Source organism: Anomaloglossus baeobatrachus, chromosome 6, assembly GCF_048569485.1.
Source record: "Anomaloglossus baeobatrachus isolate aAnoBae1 chromosome 6, aAnoBae1.hap1, whole genome shotgun sequence".
Lineage (NCBI taxonomy): Eukaryota > Metazoa > Chordata > Amphibia > Anura > Aromobatidae > Anomaloglossus > Anomaloglossus baeobatrachus.
This window is the reverse complement of record NC_134358.1, coordinates 335,847,100-335,866,268: the sequence shown is the minus strand read 5'-3', so window position 1 is coordinate 335,866,268 and position 19,169 is coordinate 335,847,100. Positions and strand designations below refer to the sequence as shown.

The window sequence follows — 19,169 nt, the reverse complement described above, 5'->3', positions numbered from 1 at the left end:
AAAACGTGGACCCCACAGGTTGTTATCCAATTTCTTGTGAGCGCAGGGATACCCCATATGTAGCCAAAATCCTCTGTTTGGATAAATGGGAGGGCTTGGAATGGAAGGAGCACCATTTCAATTTTGGAAAAGTTGAAATAAATTGCACGCACCATGTCACATTAGCAGGGCCTCTTGGGTACCTATACATCAGAAACCCCTCACAAGTGACCCCATTTTGGAAACTGGACCCTTCAAGGATTTTATTCAGGAGTATAGTAAGCATTTTGAATCCACAGGTACTTAACAAAAATCTTGCTGTAGCAACAATATTCTCACTGTTAGGCTATGTGGCCATGATCTAGCGACACGGCGTCTAGTACACAGTATCAGCCCTCCTGCAGAGATGTGAGTGTTGTCCACGGGAGAACGCAGCTGCCCATGCCCACGTTTGGGTTCAGGCTGCTGTGGACTTTAACTCTATTCTACCTGCAGAGAACACTCTTGTCTCCGCAGCATAAATTGACATGCTGAGGCTCGGGAAGCGGCGTCACAGGTCTGTTTATGTTGCGGAGAAAAGAAGCACAGTGGGCATGAGATTTCTAAAAATCCTTCCACTGTGCTTCTCCTGCATAACGCAGCGCTATGGATGCAGGGAAAACACTCTGCGCCCAAAACGCTGCAAACCCAGATAGTGGTCACATAGCCTAAAATGCTACTGTGGATGAAGGGATAATGTCAAACATATATAACGTCCCACCCCCCTGCATATTCTAAGCTGGCGCCCTTTAGTGCCTTTCATGTGGCACTAAAGGATGCCTAGCCTTGTATTTAGCCCAAAAAGAAAACAAATAATTAAAATAAATGACGTGGGGTCCCCCCTATTTTTGATAGCCAGCTAGGGTAAAGCAGACAGCTGTAGCCTGCAAACCACAGCTGACAGCTTCATCTTGTCTGGTGATCAATTTGGAGGGCTCCCCAAGCTGTTTGTTTTTCTTTTTTAGTTATTTATAATTAAAAAAAAAAACGTGGGGTTCCCCCAAATTAGATCACCAGCCAAGGTGAAGCTGACAGCTGGGGTCTGGTATTCTCAGGGTGGGAAGAGCCATGGTTATTGGACTCTTCCCAGCCTAAAAATAGCAGGCCGCAGCCGCCCCAGAAGTGGCGCATCCATTAGATGTGCCAATCCTGGCGCTTCGCCCCAACTCATCCCGTTGCCCTGGTGCGGTTGCAAACGGGGTAATAAATGGGGTTGATACCAGATGTTGTAATGTCACCTGGCATAAAGCCCAGCAATTAGTGATGTCACGGCGTCTATCTGATACCAGACATAACTAATTGACAGTAATAAAAAAAAATTAACAAAAAAAAAATTTGAAAAAACACTCCCCAAAATATTTCCTCTTTCACCAATTTATTGAAAAGAAGAAAAAAATCGGGTCCCTGTAATCCATTGTGAAAGTCCCGCGGCGATTCTGGACCTTCTAGAATATGGGGGGCACGTTCAGGGAACATATCCCCCATTTTCTAGGAGTGCAGACCCTGCATTTGAGGAGAGTGGGTGCAAAGAATCTGCACCCACCCTCCCCGGGTCACAGCTGCAGAGTGCGAGCAGTGAGCCAGCGTCTCTGAAAGCAAAGCAGGAAGCGGAGCTGACAGCCGCACTCTGCACGCGTTCACTGTGAAGGAGGAGGGGGCCGCGGGGGATCAGCGCTCCGACAGGTACTGGGAACACCGGGGGGAATAGGGGGGTGACCTGGCAGGGCCTGGGGAGCAGTTTTCTGTCGTATGTGTCATAGCACATGTGACAGAAACCAGAGGAACAGGGTAAATGCGGCCGGCGCGCTGCTGTGCGAGTCGGTGTGTGCGGCACCATGTTGGCTTTTCGGGAGGAAGGGGGGTGTTCGGGGGGGGCACTTAAGCGACACCGGGGGAGCGGCGGGGATGAGATTTATCTCCCATCTGACATGTTTGTTTATGCCAGATGGGAGATAAATGATTTTTTACCGGCGCGGTCATTTACTGTAAGGTGATCATCGGTAAACGGTGTGTACCGGTGATCACTTGAGCGGGGACCGGAAAAACCGGCCTGAATCATGATTTCCAGGGTCTCAGCTACCCCCGGCAGCTGAGACCCCGGACATTTTCCGACTCTGGGGGGCGCTAGTCCCTTTTTTCCGACCGCGGCGGTTTGGAAGAAGTACCTTAATTTGTCGCTGTTAAAAGGCGTATCGGCGGTCGTTAAGGGGTTAAAGTAAGAAAACCCCACAATGATTGTTGAAATAACTTAAAACTTAAACTAATTTTGCATTTAAATTTACTATCAGCTGATAAAAATAATATATATATAATAAATAATAAAAAAAAATAATCAGGACATTGTACCAATAGAAAAGATTGAAACTAATTTGACGTAAAAAGAAACCTAAGGTGTATCTTGTCATTTGCATCACAGGTGTTTGCATATGTAAAAGTTGAATAATAGTCACTGTGCTTTTTGATTCTTTGAAGGGTATGTTGAATGTCTGTCTAAAAATTAATGTGCAAAACTGACCAACGCTAAAATAGAATTTCTATTCATTACTTCTAAAAGGTACTTTTTGTGCAAAAGTAACAAACGTGCTTAAAAACAAATGTATCTAATGGCACAATTGGTCTAATGGTGCCAACCGCTATAGTTTTGCATCATGTGTTGTACCACAAGGAACATGGCACAAAGAAAGTCAAGGAGAGTTGTCTCAGGAGATAAGAAATAAAAATTGACAAACATTTAATAGTAATGGCTAGACCATGTCCATACAGCTTGATTTTCCTCTTACTACAGTTGCACATAGTATTAAGAAGTTTAAGGTCTATGGGACTGTTGCCAACCTATTGGACGTGGCCGCAGGAGGAAAATTGATGACAAATTGAAGAGACTGGTAATCAGAGCTCAAAACAACTTCCAAAGAGTTTAGAGGTGATCGCCAAAGTACATCAATGTCATATCTAACAATCTGTCTTGGCCAAAATGGACTTCATGGAAGACTATCACTGAGCAAACCACTGTTAAAAAGAGAGTCCTAAAATTACAGTAGAATTTTTCCAACAATGCATATTGAGTAGGCACAAGGCTTCTGTGAGATTTTCATTTGGACAGAGGAGGAAAAACTGGAGCTGTTTGGCAAGTCACATCAGCTCAATTTTTGTATCTGTGAATATAACATATACAAAGAAAGAACATTGTACGCTCAGTTATGTTTTGTGACTACTTTTGATGCATCAGGTGTCTCCAATCTGTGCAGGATACAATGAAATCTCAAGACTACAAAGGCATTCTGGTGTCTGCTTAGACTGACTCGCCGGTCGTATTCTCTGCTTTTTGTTCTGAGGAAGAGGACGGATATGTCCTTGAAACGCGTGACCTGTGAAAATAAAGAAAAGAGATTTACTAACTTCATCTGGACTCCTGTGGTTTGGCGCGGTATTTAAACCTGCTTTTCTCCTGCTGTCTGATATCTTGCCGGTCATCTTAACAGGGTAAAGACTCAAAACACAGCTAAAGGTGGCTTTACACACGGCAACATCGCAAACGACATCGCTGTAATGTCACCGGTTTTGTGACGTAATGGCCACCTCCCCAGCGACATTGCAGTGTGTGAAACACATCAGCGACCTGGCCCCTGCTGTGAAGTTGCTGATCGCTACAAATCGTTCAGGACCATTCTTTGGTCCTTTGTTTCCCGCTGTGCAGCAAAGTCTCAGTGTGTAAAGGGGACTTAAGGTACTGTCACACATAACGAGATCGCTAGCGAGATCGCAGCTGAGTCACGGTTTCGGTGACGCAGTAGCGATCCCGTTAGCGATCTCGTTATGTGTGACACTTACCAGCGATCAGGCCCCTGCTGTGAGATCGCGAATCGTTGCTGAATGGTCCAGGTCATTTTCTTCAAAGGTGATGTCCTGCTGAGCAGGACACATCGCTGTGTTTGACACTGTGTGACGGGGTCACAGTGACTGCTGAGATCGTTATACAGGTCGCTACTGCAACCTGTATTGTTCCTGCATCGCTGGTAAGATCTGACTGTGTGACATCTCACCTGCGACCTCCCAGCGACTTACCTGCGATCCCTATCGGGTCGCATCGTTTTCGGGATCGCTGGTAAGTCGTTGTGTGTGACTGGGCCTTTAAAACACTGGAAACGAGTGATGTGTCACAATATCTGTCAATCACTATTCTCTGTCAGAGTGGTTGATACCTTTTAATGGCTAACTGAAAAGATGGTAATAATTGCAAGCTTTTGAGACTACTCAGGTCTCTTCATCAGGCATGGTATAACACAAAATCTGAAGAGTCACATATTTATACACAACAGGACATAGAATGGGGCAGTAAAAAAAAAAAAACAACCAAGTTATATAAAACAGAACTCTCTATGGCAGGGGGCAAACTGTTGTAGCCATAAATTTTGCTGCAGTTCAGCGTGAAAGTTTTATTGTCCTCTGATCAGGGTCTGGTCCAGGCTGTTTAAAACACAGAAGTGGGGGGTCTGGAAAAATAGATTTTAACCGGGCATCTTTTTTTCATCAATCTATTTTTCCAGACCCCCCACTTCTGTGTTTTAAACAGCCCCCGAATCTAAGAAGCATCATTGTCAGAAGCTCCCTGTCCTCTCCAACACTAACAGGAACATTTCCCTGCAACCAGAAAAAAATGCAAGACCTGTCCATTAATATTGACAACGGACAAGATAAAGATTCCCAGATCACATCAGGACTACAAGATCCCAGGTACCTTCAGCTGCACCACAACCAATGTGGTGTACTTAATTATATGCACCAAATGTCCAACTGGGGGTCTGTATGTAGGGGAAACGGAACAACAGCTCAGGACAAGGATGAATTCTCACCGCCACACAATTAGAGAAAAAAGGATGGATCTACCTGTGGCCAAACATTTTTGTAACCCAAACCACAGCATCATGGACATGAAATTGCTGGTATTGAAAGGAAATTTCAAGTCCCAGAGAGATAGGAGACTATGGGAGTACAAACTTATGATGACCTTTGACACATTCAGAGTAGGAATGAATGTGTCTCATGGATTCATGTCTTTTTACATCAGTTAAAAGATGTGCTCCTCTGACCATCCGAGCGTGTCACAGCCTGGACCAGACCCTGATCAGAGGACAATAAAACTTTCACACTGAACTGCAGCAAAATTTATGGCTACAACAGTTTGCCCCCTGCCATAGAGAGAGTTCTGTTTTATATAACTTGGTTGTTTTTTTTTTTTTACTGCCCCATTCTATGTCCTGTTGTGTATAAATATGTGACTCTTCAGATTTTGTGTTATACCATGCCTGATGAAGAGACCTGAGTAGTCTCGAAAGCTTGCAATTATTACCATCTTTTCAGTTAGCCATTAAAAGGTATCAACCACTGAGGACTCTGTTCTTTTAAACAAATTTTTTTTATCTCTACTGGCTAACACGGTACAAAGATATATTTTACTTGTATTCTCTGTCAGTCGGTCTCTCCCTCTCGGTCTCTATTCTCTCTCTGTCGGTCCATCACTATCTCTGTCCCTCTCTCACAGTCTGTCGGTCATTTTCCCCTCCTCTCTCATACTCACCGATCCCCGGCGCGGTGCGGCGCTGCACGGCATTCACACTTCTGCGGCGGCTTTTCCTCTTTTGAAAAAGCCGGCCGCTCATTAAACAATTTTGTATTCCCTACTTTCCCCGCCCACAGGCGCCTATGATTGGTTGCAGTGAGACACGCCCCCACGCTGAGTGACAGCTGTCTCACTGCACCCAATCACAGCAGCCGGTGGGCGAGTCTATACTGTGCAATGAAATAAATAAATAAATAATTTAAAAAAACGGCGTGCGGTCCCCCCCCCCAATTTTAATACCAGCCAGATAAAGCCATACGGCTGAAGGCTGGTATTCTCAGGATGGGGAGCTCCACGTTATGGGGAGCCCCCCAGCCTAACGATATCAGTCATCAGCCGCCCAGAATTGCCGCATACATTATATGCGACAGTTCTGGGACTGTACCTGTCTCTTCCCGATTTGCCCTGGTGCGTTGGTAAATCGGGGTAATAAGGAGTTAATGGCAGCCCATAGCTGCCAATAAGTCCTAGATTAATCATGTCAGGCGTCTCCCTGAGATACCTTCCATGATTAATCTGTAAATTACAGTAAATAAACACACACAACTGAAAAATCCTTTATTACAAATAAAAAACACAAACAAATTCCCTCATCACCAATTTAATAAGCCTCAAAAAGCCCTCCATGTCCGGCGTAATCCACAGACCTCCAGCGTCGCTTCCAGCTGTGCTGCATGCAGGTGACAGGAGCAGGAGAATACACCACCGCTCCTGTCAGCTCCACGCAGCTAATGAAGAGAGCCGCGCGATTGGCTGAGCTGTCACTGAGGTTACCCGCTGTCGGTGGATCCAGCGGTGGATGCAGCGGTGGCCACGGGTAACCTCAGTGACAGCTCAGCTGATCGCGCTACTCACCGCCGCTCCGGTCAGCTCCACGCAGCAACTGAGGTGAGTAGCGCGATCAGCTGAGCTGTCACTGAGGTTACCCGCGGCCACCGCTGCATCCACCGCTGGATCCAGGTAACTTCAGTGACAGCTCAGCTGATCGCGCTATTGCCTTTAGCTGCGTGGAGGTGACAGGAGCGGCGGTGTATTCTGCAGCTCCTGTCACCTGCATGCAGCAGAGTTGGATGCGACGCTGGAGGTCCGTGGATTACGCCGGACATGGAGGGCTTTTTGGGGCTTATTAAATTGGTAATGAGGGAATTTGTTTGTGTTTTTTATTTCTAATAAATGATTTTTTCAGTTGTGTGTTTGTTTATTTACTGTAATTTACAGATCAATCATGGAAGGTATCTCTGGGAGACGCCTGACATGATTAATCTAGGACTTATTGTCAGCTATGGGCTGCCAATAACTCCTTATTACCCCGATTTGCCAACGCACCAGGGCAAATCGGGAAGAGCCGGGTACAGTCCCAGAACTCTCGCATATAATGTATGCGGCAATTCTGGGCGGCTGCTGACTGATATTGTTAGGCTGGAGGGCTCCCCATAACGTGGAGCTCCCCATCCTGAGAATACCAGCCTTCAGCCGTATGGCTTTATCTGGCTGGTATTAAAATTGGGGGGGGACCGCACGCCAGTTTTTTTTAATTATTTAATTATTTATTTCACTGCACAGTATAGACCCACCCACCGGCTGCTGTGATTGGGTGCAGTGAGACAGCTGTCACTCAGCGTGGGGGCGTGTCTCACTGCAACCAATCATAGGCGCCTGTGGGCGGGGAAAGTAGGGAATACGAAATTGTTTAATGAGCGGCTGGCTTTTTCAAAATAGTAAAAGCCGCCGCAGCAGTGTGAATGCCGTGCAGCGCCGCGCCGGGGATCGGTGAGTATGAGAGAGGAGGGGAAAATGACCGACAGACTGTGAGAGAGGGACAGAGATAGTGACGGACCGACAGAGAGAATAGAGACCGAGAGGGAGAGACCGACTGACAGAGAATAGTGATTGACAGATATTGTGACACATCACTCGTTTCCAGTGTTTGACTAGCTAGGTCGTTCTGCAGGTCCGGATCGCTGTTGCGTCGTTGGCCAGGTTTGCCTGTTTGACAGCTCACCAGAGACTTTGTAGCGATCCCGGCCAGGTTGGAATCGCTGGTGGGGTCGCTGAAAGTCTGTGTGTAAAGGGGCCTTAAAACATCCAGGAATGGCTAAGAAAAAAGCACTGGACTATTCGGCAATGGCTTCTATGAGCCCTGATATAAATCCTATTGAACATCTGTGGAAGGATCTTAAACATGCAGCCTGGAGAAGGCTCCTGCACACCTCAGACAGCTGGAGCAGTTTGCTCAAGCGAAGTCGGCCAAAAATACCTGTGGACCATTGGTCTCCTTGAAAGCATCTCCCTAAAAAACTTAAAACAACATATTAAAAGGGTTTTCCCACTAACAAAGTTAATTTTATTCAATACATCTTGGAGTAACAGGTTCCACAATTTGATGTTTTGGGTTTTTTTTTTTTTTGTTTTTTTTTATAGAAAAAAAAAAGTTCCTTTGAGAGAATCTTATACAGTGGGTACGGAAAGTATTCAGACTCCTTTACACTTTTCACTCTGTTTCATTGCAGCCATTTGGTAAATTGAAAAAGTTCATTTTTTTCTCGGTAATGAACACACTGCACCCCATCTTGACAGAAAAAAAATAGAAATGTAGAAATTTTTGCTGATATATTTTTTTTATTTTTTTTTTAAACCAGAAATACGGAAATATCACATGCTCATAAGTATTCAGATCCTTTGCTCAGTATTGAGCTAGTACAGCCATGAGTCTTCTTGGGAATGATGCAACAAGTTTTTCACACCTGGATTTGGGGATCCTCTGCTATTCTTCCTTGCAGATCTTCTCCAGTTCCGTCAGATTGGATGGTGAACATTGGTGGACAGCCATTTTCAGGTCTCTCCAGACATGCTCAATTGGGTCTTAGGTCAGGGCTCTGGCTGGGCCAGTCAAGAATGGTCAGAGTTGTTCTGAAGCCACTCATTTTGTTATTTTAGCTGTGTTCTTGGGGTCGTTGTCTTGTTGGAAGGTGAACCTTCAGCTGAGTCCAGAGTACAAGAGGTTTTCTTCCAAGATATCTCTGTACTGCCGCATTCATTTTTCCTTCAATTGCAACCAGTCATCCTGTCCCTGTAGCTGAAAAAACACCTCCATAGCATGATGCTGCCACCACCATGTTTCACTGTTGGAATTGTATTCGGCAGGTGATGAGTAGTGCCTAGTTTTCTCCACACATACCACTTAGAATTATCACTAAAAAGTTCTCTCCATCTTATCAGATCAGAGAATCTTACTTCTCATAGTCTAGGAGTCCTTCGTGTGTTTTTTTGCAAACTCTATGCGCGCTTTTATATGTCTTGCACTGAGGGGAGGCTTTTGTCGGTACATTCTGTCATAAAGCCCCGACTGGTGGAGTGCTGTATGATAGTTGACTTTGTTGGAACTTTTTCCCATCTCCCAACTGCATCTCTGGAGCTCAGCAATAGGGATCTTGGGGTTTTTCTTTACCTCTCCCTACCAAGGCTCTTCTCTCATGATTGTTCAGTTTGACTGGACGGCCAGGTCTAGGAAGAGTTCTGGTGGTCCCAAACTTTTTCCATTTAAGGACTATGGAGGACACTGTGCTCTTAGGAACCTTGAGTACTGCAGAAATACTTTTGTAACCTTGGCCAGATCTGTGCCCCAATTCTGTCTCTGAGCTCCTTTGACCTGATGATTCTCATTTGGACTGTGAGCTATGAGGTCTTATATAGACAGGTGTGCCTTTTCAAATCAAGTCCTATCAGTTTAACTAAACACAGCTGGACTCCAATGAAGGAGTAGAACCATCTCAAGGAGGATCACAAAGAAATTGACAGCATGTGACTTAAATATGGGTGTCTGAGCAAAGGGTCTGAATATTTGACCATGTTATATTTCAGTTTTTCTTGTTTAAAAAAATTTGCAAAAATTTCTACATTTCTGTGGGGTTTTTTTTCTGTCAAGATGGGTTGCAGAGTGTACATTTAATGAGGGAAAAAAAAAACTTTTTGAATTTACCAAATAGCTGCAATGAAAGAGTGAAAAATTTAAAGGGGGCTGAATACTTTCCGTACCCACTGTATATATGCCCCTGGTATGTACATGTGTCTGACCTCACAGGGACCTAGTCTGATCATACCACATCTCCTGGGCTATGGAGGAAGTAATAAAGTATACAGATATTTCATCACAGGGTCACAAATAATTCTTTCTTTTTAGGTTAAACATTTTTTTAAAAATAGCCATGGAAATGTTTTACCTCACAAAAAGAATATGCTTTGCTCCTGTGCTGTACTGTCGGTATGCTTACACTCTTGCGTCCTCCCCTGGACAGGAGATGTGGTATGATCAGACCATGTCTCTGTACGGTCAGACAGCCATTACACTATACATAACAAGAATGCCGCGGAGACACCATCACAGGTTTCTCAACGCTGGCAGTAAACTAGCCAGGTCTTTCACCGGGAAAGAATAACCACGTGAAGGGCAGTCTCCAGTCAAGGAAACCACCTATACCTAAACATGGTATCCATCCAAAGACAGCTCTTTCGGGGTATTTGCCCCTCATCAGTGTGGAGTAGGAAACTGGCTAGTGGGAGCAATGCCTAGTAGAAGACTACCGTACATGGGTAAGGATTGTTGACCTCGGGGAGATCAACATCCAACACAGTGGAGACACAATCATGTGTTTCTCAACGCAGTAACACTAGAACAAGGCCCCCTGGGAAAATATGCAAAACAATAATGTCGCTGAGACACCATCACATGTTTCTCAACGCTGGCAGGAAACTAGCCAGGTCTTTCATCGGGAAAGAACAACCACGTGAAGGGCAGTCTCTAGTCAAGGAAACCACCTATACCAAAACATGGTATCCATCCACAGACAGCTGTTTCGGGGTATTTGCCCCTCATCAGTGTGGAGTAAGAAACTGGCTATTGGGAGCAATGCCTAGTAGAAGACTACATAGGTAAGGATGGTTGATCTCGGGGAGATCAACATCCAGCACCGCGGAGACACCATCACGTGTTTCTCATTTCTATTACATCATACATAACAGTGACACATATATAAGATTCACAGCTCAGGAACATTTGTTGTAAACACATCCAATTGTGGAACTTATTCTTCCAAGATCTATTGATTAAAATCGACTTTAACCCCTGAACGACGGCGGGCGGTAAAATTACGTCCTAACGGTGATAGTGTAAATCTCCGTCGGCTGCTGCTGCCATCTGGGGGAGATTGGCTCACATCTCAGCTGATTTTATACAGCATGAGCGAAATCGCTATCCGCCTGTGCCTTTTAACCCCTTAAATGGCGCTGTCAATAAGTGACAGCGCCACTATAACCGTGATTACGCTGAAACTATACATACAGGCAGATACCGGAAGTCACAGGATGTGATCACGTGGATCCGGTGGTTGTCATGGTAGCACAGGGTCATGTGATGACTCCTGTGCTCACATGACTAAGGTCCTGTAAGAAAACAGCCGATTACTGTCTTTTACAAAAGATGATCATTTCTCCTGTCTGAGCGACGCTGCTCTGATCAGGAGAAATGAATGAGTGATCAGACTGCTGATCGTTCTAGTCCCCTAGGGGACCTAGTGAAATTAAAAAAAAAAGTTTTAAAAAACAAGTTTTGAAAAATTAAAAGAAAATAAAAAAAACCTAAGTTCAAATCACCCCATTGAAAATTAAAGGGTTAAAAAAAATTATACACACATTTGGTATCGCTGCATTCAGAAATGCCCGATCTATCAAAATATAAAATCAATTCCTCTGATCGGTAAACAGCGTAGCAGCTAAAAATTCCAAATGTCAAAATTACATTTTTTGGTTGCAACAAATTTTGTGCAAAATGCAATAAGAGGCAATCAAAACGTAGCATCTGTGGAAAAAATGGTACCGTTAACGTCAGCTCGAGACACAAAAAAATAACCAGTCACTGAGCCATAGATTCCGCAAAAATGAGAGCGCTACGGGTCGCAGAAAATGGAGCAAAATGTACGCCTCTTTTTGTAGACAAACTTCTTATTTATTTATTTTTTAAGCCCTTAGATAAAAGTAAACTTATTCATGTTTGGTGTCTACGAACTCGCACCGACCTGAGGCATCACACCCAGGGCTGTATTTTGCCTTCATGCTGCCCTAGGCACTTTAAGTGGTCGCGCCCCTTATTGACAATGTAAAACTGAGTTTTCGCACACGACATCTGTTTAAGGCAGATCTACACTGTAAAACACTTTAAAAATTATCAATGAGAAACGAAGGGCACTAACCCCCCCAATGGGGATAACCACAGGCACATCAAAACATAGCATGAGTATAAAATATTCCCACCATCCCCACTTATATACTGTGACTGTCACACTGCCAATGACAATATACTACACACTGCCCTCCCTTATAAATTATACCCACCACACCTTCCTCAATTATGAAATATGATCTGCACATTGTCCTCACATCATGCTGCCCCCTCCTCAGTGTCCCATGCATGCTGCCCCCTCCTCAGTGTCCCATGCATGCTGCCCCCTCCTCAGTGTCCCATGCATGCTGCCCCCTCCTCACAGTGTCCCATGCATGCTGCCCCCTCCACAGTGTCCCATGCATGCTGCCCCCTCCTCAGTGTCCCATGCATGCTGCCCCCTCCACAGTGTCCCATGCATGCTGCCCCCTCCTCACAATGTCCTATGCATGCTGCCCCCTCCTCACAATGTCCCATGCATGCTGCCCCCTCCTGACAGTGTCACATGCATCCTGCCCCCTCCTCAGTGTCCCGTGCATGCTGCCCCTCTCCATGAGCTCCTAATGCTGCCTTCCTCTTTTCCATAATGACACCTCCATGCTGCCCCACTCATCATACTAAGACCACCACACTAGCGCTTATGCTGAGATCCACACACACACACTACCGCACTCTTGATATTGACTCCCCTACATTGTTCCACTCCATACTGAGCCCACACATGCTGCCCCTTCTCCACAATGAGCTCCCAATGCTGCCCCCTCTTATTCTGAGTCCTTACACTCCCCCCCCCCCCCCCCCCATCGATATTGGCAGCAGCCTCTCCCCCCGCCTCCAGCAGCAGCCTCTCCCCCAGCATCAGCCTCCCTCCTCCCAGCCTCCCCCAGCCTCAGCCTCCCTCCTCCCAGCATCAGCCTCCCTCCTCCCAGCCTCCCTCAGCATCAGCCTTCCTCAGCATCAGCCTCCCTCCTCCAAGCCTCACCCTCCCAGCTTCCCCCAGCATCAGCCTCCCGCCTCCCTCAGCATCAGCCTCCCGCCTCCCTCAGCATCAGCCTCCCTCAGCATCAGCCTCCCTCCTCCAAGCCTCACCCTCCCAGCTTCCTCCAGCCTCAGCCTCTCTCTCCCCCCAGCCTCCCCCCCAGCCTTAGCCTCTTTCTCCCCCCAGCCTCCCCCCCAGCCTCAGCCTCTCTCCCCCCCAGCCTCAGCCTCTCTCCCCCCCAGCCTCAGCCTCTCTCCCCCCCAGCCTCAGCCTCTCTCCCCCCCAGCCTCAGCGTCTTTCCCCCCAGCCTCCCTCTCCCCCCAGCCTCAGCCTCTCTTCCCAGCCTCCCCCCAGCCTCAGCCTCTCTCTTTCCAGCCTCCCCCCAGCCTCATCCTCTCTTCCCAGCCTCCCCCCAGCCTCAGCCTCTCTCTTCCCAGCCTCCCCCCAGCCTCAGCTTCTCTTCCCAGCCTCCCCCCAGCCTCAGCCTCTCGCTTCCCAGCCTCCCCACAGCCTCAGCCTCTCGCTTCCCAGCCTCCCCCCAGCCTCAGCCTCTCGCTTCCCAGCCTCCCCCCAGCCTCAGCCTCTCTTCCCAGCCTCCCCCCAGCCTCAGCCTCTCTTCCCAGCCTCCCCCCAGCCTCAGCTTCTCTTCCCAGCCTCCCCCCAGCCTCAGCCTCTCGCTTCCCAGCCTCCCCACAGCCTCAGCCTCTCGCTTCCCAGCCTCCCCCCAGCCTCAGCCTCTCCCTTCCCAGCCTCAGCCTCTCCCTTCCCAGCCTCAGCCTCTCCCTTCCCAGCCTCAGCCTCTCCCTTCCCAGCCTCAGCCTCTCCCTTCCCAGCCTCAGCCTCTCCCTTCCCAGCCTCAGCCTCTCCCTTCCCAGCCTCAGCCTCTCCCTTCCCAGCCTCAGCCTCTCCCTTCCCAGCCTCAGCCTCTCTCCCTTCCCAGCCTCAGCCTCTCTCCCTTCCCAGCCTCAGCCTCTCTCCCTTCCCAGCCTCAGCCTCTCTTCCCAGCCTCAGCCTCTCTTCCCAGCCTCTCTCTCTTCCCAGCCTCTCTCTCTTCCCAGCCTCTCTCTCTTCCCAGCCTCTCTTCCTTCCCAGCCTCTCTCTCTTCCCAGCCTCCCTCTCTTCCCAGCCTCAGCCGCTCTCCCCCCAGCCTCCCCTTGCATGATTATAGTGGACAAAAAGAGAAATCGCAACGATCATCAACTAACCTGTAAGGTGCCCATACATTCTAGGCTCTGCCTTACCTGCTCCGGTGCCCGCCGTCCTGCTCTGGCTGGCTCCTCTACTGGCTGGCTCCAGCTTCAGACGCGTCGTCCTCCGCGGCGTGTGTCGTCTGCAGCATTGGACGCTGCAGCACGAGGCAGTGAGCTGATTGTCGCGCCCGCGCGCCTCTGACCCCGGAAGTGCAGGCGATGGAACTTCCGGGGTTAATCAGCTCACTATGCCTGGCGCCCGCCATGTATTTAAATAGACAGTAGTGTGCCTCTCCTCCCTCTCAACCCCCCCCCCGAACACAGCCGAGTGTAACGGAGGGAGGGACGGGGGGCGGGGATATAAAAAAAAAAAAAAATTATATTATTTTTTTTTTTTTTTTTTGCTGCCAGAAAGTGCCGCCCCCCGCAACGTGCCGCCCTAGGCACGGGACCACGGGTGCCTAGTGGCAAATACGGCCCTGAACACCCACACATCAGTTTTACCACATAGTGAACACTGAATAAAATATCTCAAACAATTTTTTTTTTTTTTTTTTTTTTTGCTGTTTTCTAGTGCACTATATGGTAAAACTCTTGATTTCATTTAAAAGTACAGCTCGTTCCTCAAAAATTGAGCCCTCATATGGCAATATTGACTGAAAAATGAAAGTTATCTGTCTCGGAAGAATGGCGAAAAAAGACCCAGTGCAAAATCAACCGGTCGTGAAGGGGTTAAAATTAACTGTGCATGAGAAAACACTTGTAATGGAACCATAATTTCTGTCCAGGCCATTATCATTAGTTTTGTGGGTTTTTTTTTTTTTTTTTTTTATGATTTTCCGTTGAATTCAGAAGCAATGTCTGATTGTCATGAACTGATGTTCAGTACATTGTAATTGAAAATGTCTTCAGTAACCATTGTGGGCTTTTGTTACTTAAAGTGGTTGGTACCCTTCTGTTTATCTACTTCTTTAGATGTTTCAAAGTGCCACAGCATACCTTGAGAAATAAAACAATATTCACACAGTGCATTGCTACCAAACATACAGTACAAACCAGTACATTTTCCAAGCTGTGTTTGCCTCTTTATTTTGGAGCATTTTATGATTCATAGCCATACCCCTTTATTTTGTCAGATTTATAACTATTGAAATGTACGGTGCATTATATGGACAAAAGGATTGGAACAATTACAAATTACACCTACTGGAGCTTTTATGACATCCTTACTAATTGTAACTAAAACCACTTCCACTGTTCTCGGAAGGGTTCCCACTATAATTTGGTTAAAAATACAGGCTCCATTTATACAGAAAAGCATTTCTGAGATTATGGATAAGGCTGCTTTCACACCTCCGGTTTTAGCAGAGCCGGCCAATCCGGCTCTAAAACCTATGCAACGGATGCGGCGACAAAACCGCATTCTTTGCATAAGTTTTTTTACATGCGGCCCGTCCAGTAGTTTGCCGCTTGCGGCAGGCTACTGAGCATGCGCAGTGGAAAAAAACGCATGCGCCGGCCGGATGCAGCTTTTGCTGCAGGACGCCGCATGCGGCGTCCATAGGCATGCATTGCAAATCACGCCGCATCGGTCGGATGCGGCGCGATGCATTTTTTTTTTTTGCCGGACAAAAAAACGTGCCAGGAAACGTTCCATCCGCCCGCCGCATCGGCTAAATCTGCCGCATGCGGCAAAAACCAGACAGAACGCAAGCCCATGCGGCACAATACGGCACTAATGTAAGTCTATGCAAAAAAAACGCAACCAGCGGCAAAAATAAACTGTTGCGTTTTTTCTGCAAAGTGCCGGATTGTGCCGCATTGCAAAAGCCGGATGTGTGAAATCAGCCTAAGATGGACTTAATGCAATGGTGCTCAGTGTGTGCTGTGTGCTAGCCAGTGAAGTTTTTTTTTTTCTAGCATGCTCACTAGTGGCTTAACTAGAGTTTGATAGGCCCCGGTGCAATGTTTGGACCTGGGCCCCCCTCCACGTACACACACACTGAGTACAGGATAATGACGCTGACACTCTGGGTACAGGGAAATGACGCTGACACTTGGCTTTTTCCTTCAGCACCCAGGTTTCTGAAATCTATCTAGTCTTCGTCACCCAGCTTCCCCATGCTCTGCTATACTTCTTTCCCTCAGCACCCAGCTTACCCATATCAGGGCATGGGAAAGCTGGGTGCTGAGATGTATAGCGGAGCATGGGAAAGCTGGGTGCTGAAGGAAAGAACCTTTTTCCCTCAGCACAAAACTTTCCCATCCTATGCTTTTACCTTTTGTTAGAGAGCTGAGAAAGATATAGCTCTCCAAATACTAAATAGCCCCCACATAGCCTTCCATATAGTATAAAGGGTCGCACATAATCCTTCATATATTAGAATAAACCCCCATAGTCTTCCTTGTATTATAATGCATTTCCAATAGTCCTCCATGTATAAAATAGACCTCATAGCCCTCCAATTATAATGCAGCCCCCATAGTTCTCCATATATTAAAATGCACCCCCATAGACCTCAATATATTAAAATGCACTCCCATAGTCCGTCTTATAATGCGCCCCCATAATCCTCCATATATTATAATGCATTCCCCATAGTCCTATATGTATTATAATGCTGCCCCGTAGGAGTTCATATTGTATTATACAGCCTTATAGTCCTCAATGTATAAAGCACCCCTATAGTCCATGTATAAGGTGTGCTTCATAATGCATTATATAGACCTCCATGTACAATGTACCCCTGTAATCCATGTATAAGGGGTCCTTCATGTTGTATTATGCAACCCCGTAGACCTCCATGTATAATGCAGCCCCGTAGATCTCCATGTATAATGCAGATCATAGGCCTCTGACCACAGTGTACTCATTAATTAAAAAAAATAAGTCCTCACCTCTCCTCGTTCCTCCGCTGCTCCGTGTCAGGGCGTCCTGCACTCTGTGCACTGTACTCTCAGCACAGCAGTCTCACAGGAGTGACGTCACCACGCTGAGACGTCGCGCACAGGGGAGAATGATGAAGCATTGAGTGGAGCGTGCCGCTCGATGCTTAATCATTGCTGTGTGCGAGGGGGGGGTGGCCCGGTGTTGCCGCCACTGACATTGGGCCCCCCCTGACTCACAGGCCATATAGCGAACAGCGCAGCTCCTCACTCATTGATATGCAGGGTTGGAGCCAGACTCCTAACCTTCCGGGCCCGGTCACAATGGCAACCTCTGCGACCGCGGCAGTTATGCCTCTGATGCTCACGCCTCTGATGCTCACTTGACTATGACTGAACCTTGTATTATACATTGGGTCACAGTCATGCTGCAACATGTACAGTAAAAGCCGCTTTACACGCTGACCGTTGGGGACACGGAATTTGTGACGCACATCCGGCCTCGTTAGCGATGTCGTTGCGTGTGACACCGATGAGCGATTTTTGAATCGTCGCAAAAACGTTCAAAATCGCTAATCGGTGACATGCCCCCCTATTCCCAATTATCGTTGTTGCTGCAGGTACGATGTTGTTCGTCGTTCCTGCGGCAGCACACATCGCTATGTGTGACACCGCAGGAACGACTATAATCTCCTTACCTGCGGCCGCCCGCAATGAGGAAGGAAGGAGGTGGGCGGGATGTTATGTCCCGCTCATCTCCACCCCTCCGCTTTTATTGGGCGGCCGCTTAGTGACTTAGAAAGGAGGCGGTTCGCCGGTCACAGCGACTTCACTAGGCAGGCAAGTAGTGTGACGGGTCCGCGCGATTTTGTGCGCCACGGGCAGCGATTTGCCCGTGACGCACAAACGATGGGGGCGGGTACGCTCGCTAGCGAAATCGCAGCATGTAAAGCGGCCTTAAGTCTCCCACCTCCCCAAACTGTTCCCACAAACTTGTAACTATGTGACAGCTTAAAATGTCTTGTTTCGCTGAGGAATTAAAAGGAACCTGATGAGATATATGCTAACTGTTCTGTGGGCAGTAGGCACTGGCTGTATGATCTCAGCCAGATATGTTCAACTTTGAAAAGTTGCTCTGTCCCAGATGAAAACCTACTTGAAGAGCTGCCAGGAACCAAGACTAGTTTGACAAGCAGGTGCCCACTCACTGCCCTGATGTGACTGTGTTCATAGGGAGAATCCCTTTAAAGGGGTGTACATACCCTTACAGTATTTGTGCCGATGTTCATGGCAGAAGAGGTTTTGACTTTACTGTTTTATGGCGTCAGCAGAGAGTGGTCAGCTTTGTTTATGCACTAAGCACCTCAGTACAGGTACACAGTACTTTTTGTTCTTTAACTTTGCGTGGTCATTGTGTTCCTAACTGCTAATGTTTTTAATGAATACCACTCATACATGATTGTGGAATACTTAACAGGTAAGAAACGTCATGGCCATTTTGTTGCTGCGGTGGCATCCTACTACCATGCCACACACTAATCCAGTGCACTCTTTAAAGCAACTCATTCTTTCACAAATTACTGTAAAGCAGACTGAATTGCAAGATTTTCTGCCACTGACAAAGGGCTCAGAAAAACCTACATTCAGTGGTTGTGTCCCAATACCTGTCCATATAGTGTCTTTATGTAATTCTCTGCTTTTGCATTGTCCATATTGCTTGCCCATAAGCAAATTACATATTTACTTATTTTTTAGTTGCTCTGATCTTTTTATAGCTAAAAGCTTTAAATAGATGAAATTACCCTAATATGTTAGCTTCTAGGAGGTTCAGCTATTGCTATTGTTTAATTTAATTGTGGTTACACTACCTTCATTTTTTTTTTTATTTTTTACTTGTAGGACTTTTTAGGACTTTTAGACAAAACTTCAAGGGCATGTGCAGCCATAGAGTTTATATACCTCATAACTGGAATATAAAATATGGTGTTTTCCAACCACTGGAGTGCTGCTTTTAATCTAAGGTCCCTGACCCTAGACTTTTACTCGCCCTCCAGCGTCTTCACCTCTTTATCAGCTACGGCCCGCAGCGCTATCTTGCCCGGCAGTCAGAAGTTGCACTACAAGCTCTCAATCCAAGTCTTTAAAAGCCAAAATGTGCCTCTCATAGACTTGCATTGATTTTTGACTTATGGCTCACTTAATGAAGCACAGGAGCAGCTGGCAGGTCAGAAACTGCTGGTAACTGATTGGAGCAGCGGAGATAGA

General features: G+C 46.9%; 1 protein-coding gene across 1 annotated transcript in view; it reads left to right on the top strand.

Moving 5' to 3' along the window:
* ERP44 (endoplasmic reticulum protein 44) overlaps positions 1–19,169 on the top strand; it is a 183,735-nt gene that overhangs the window by 100,837 nt on the left and 63,729 nt on the right. The window lies entirely within an intron of this gene.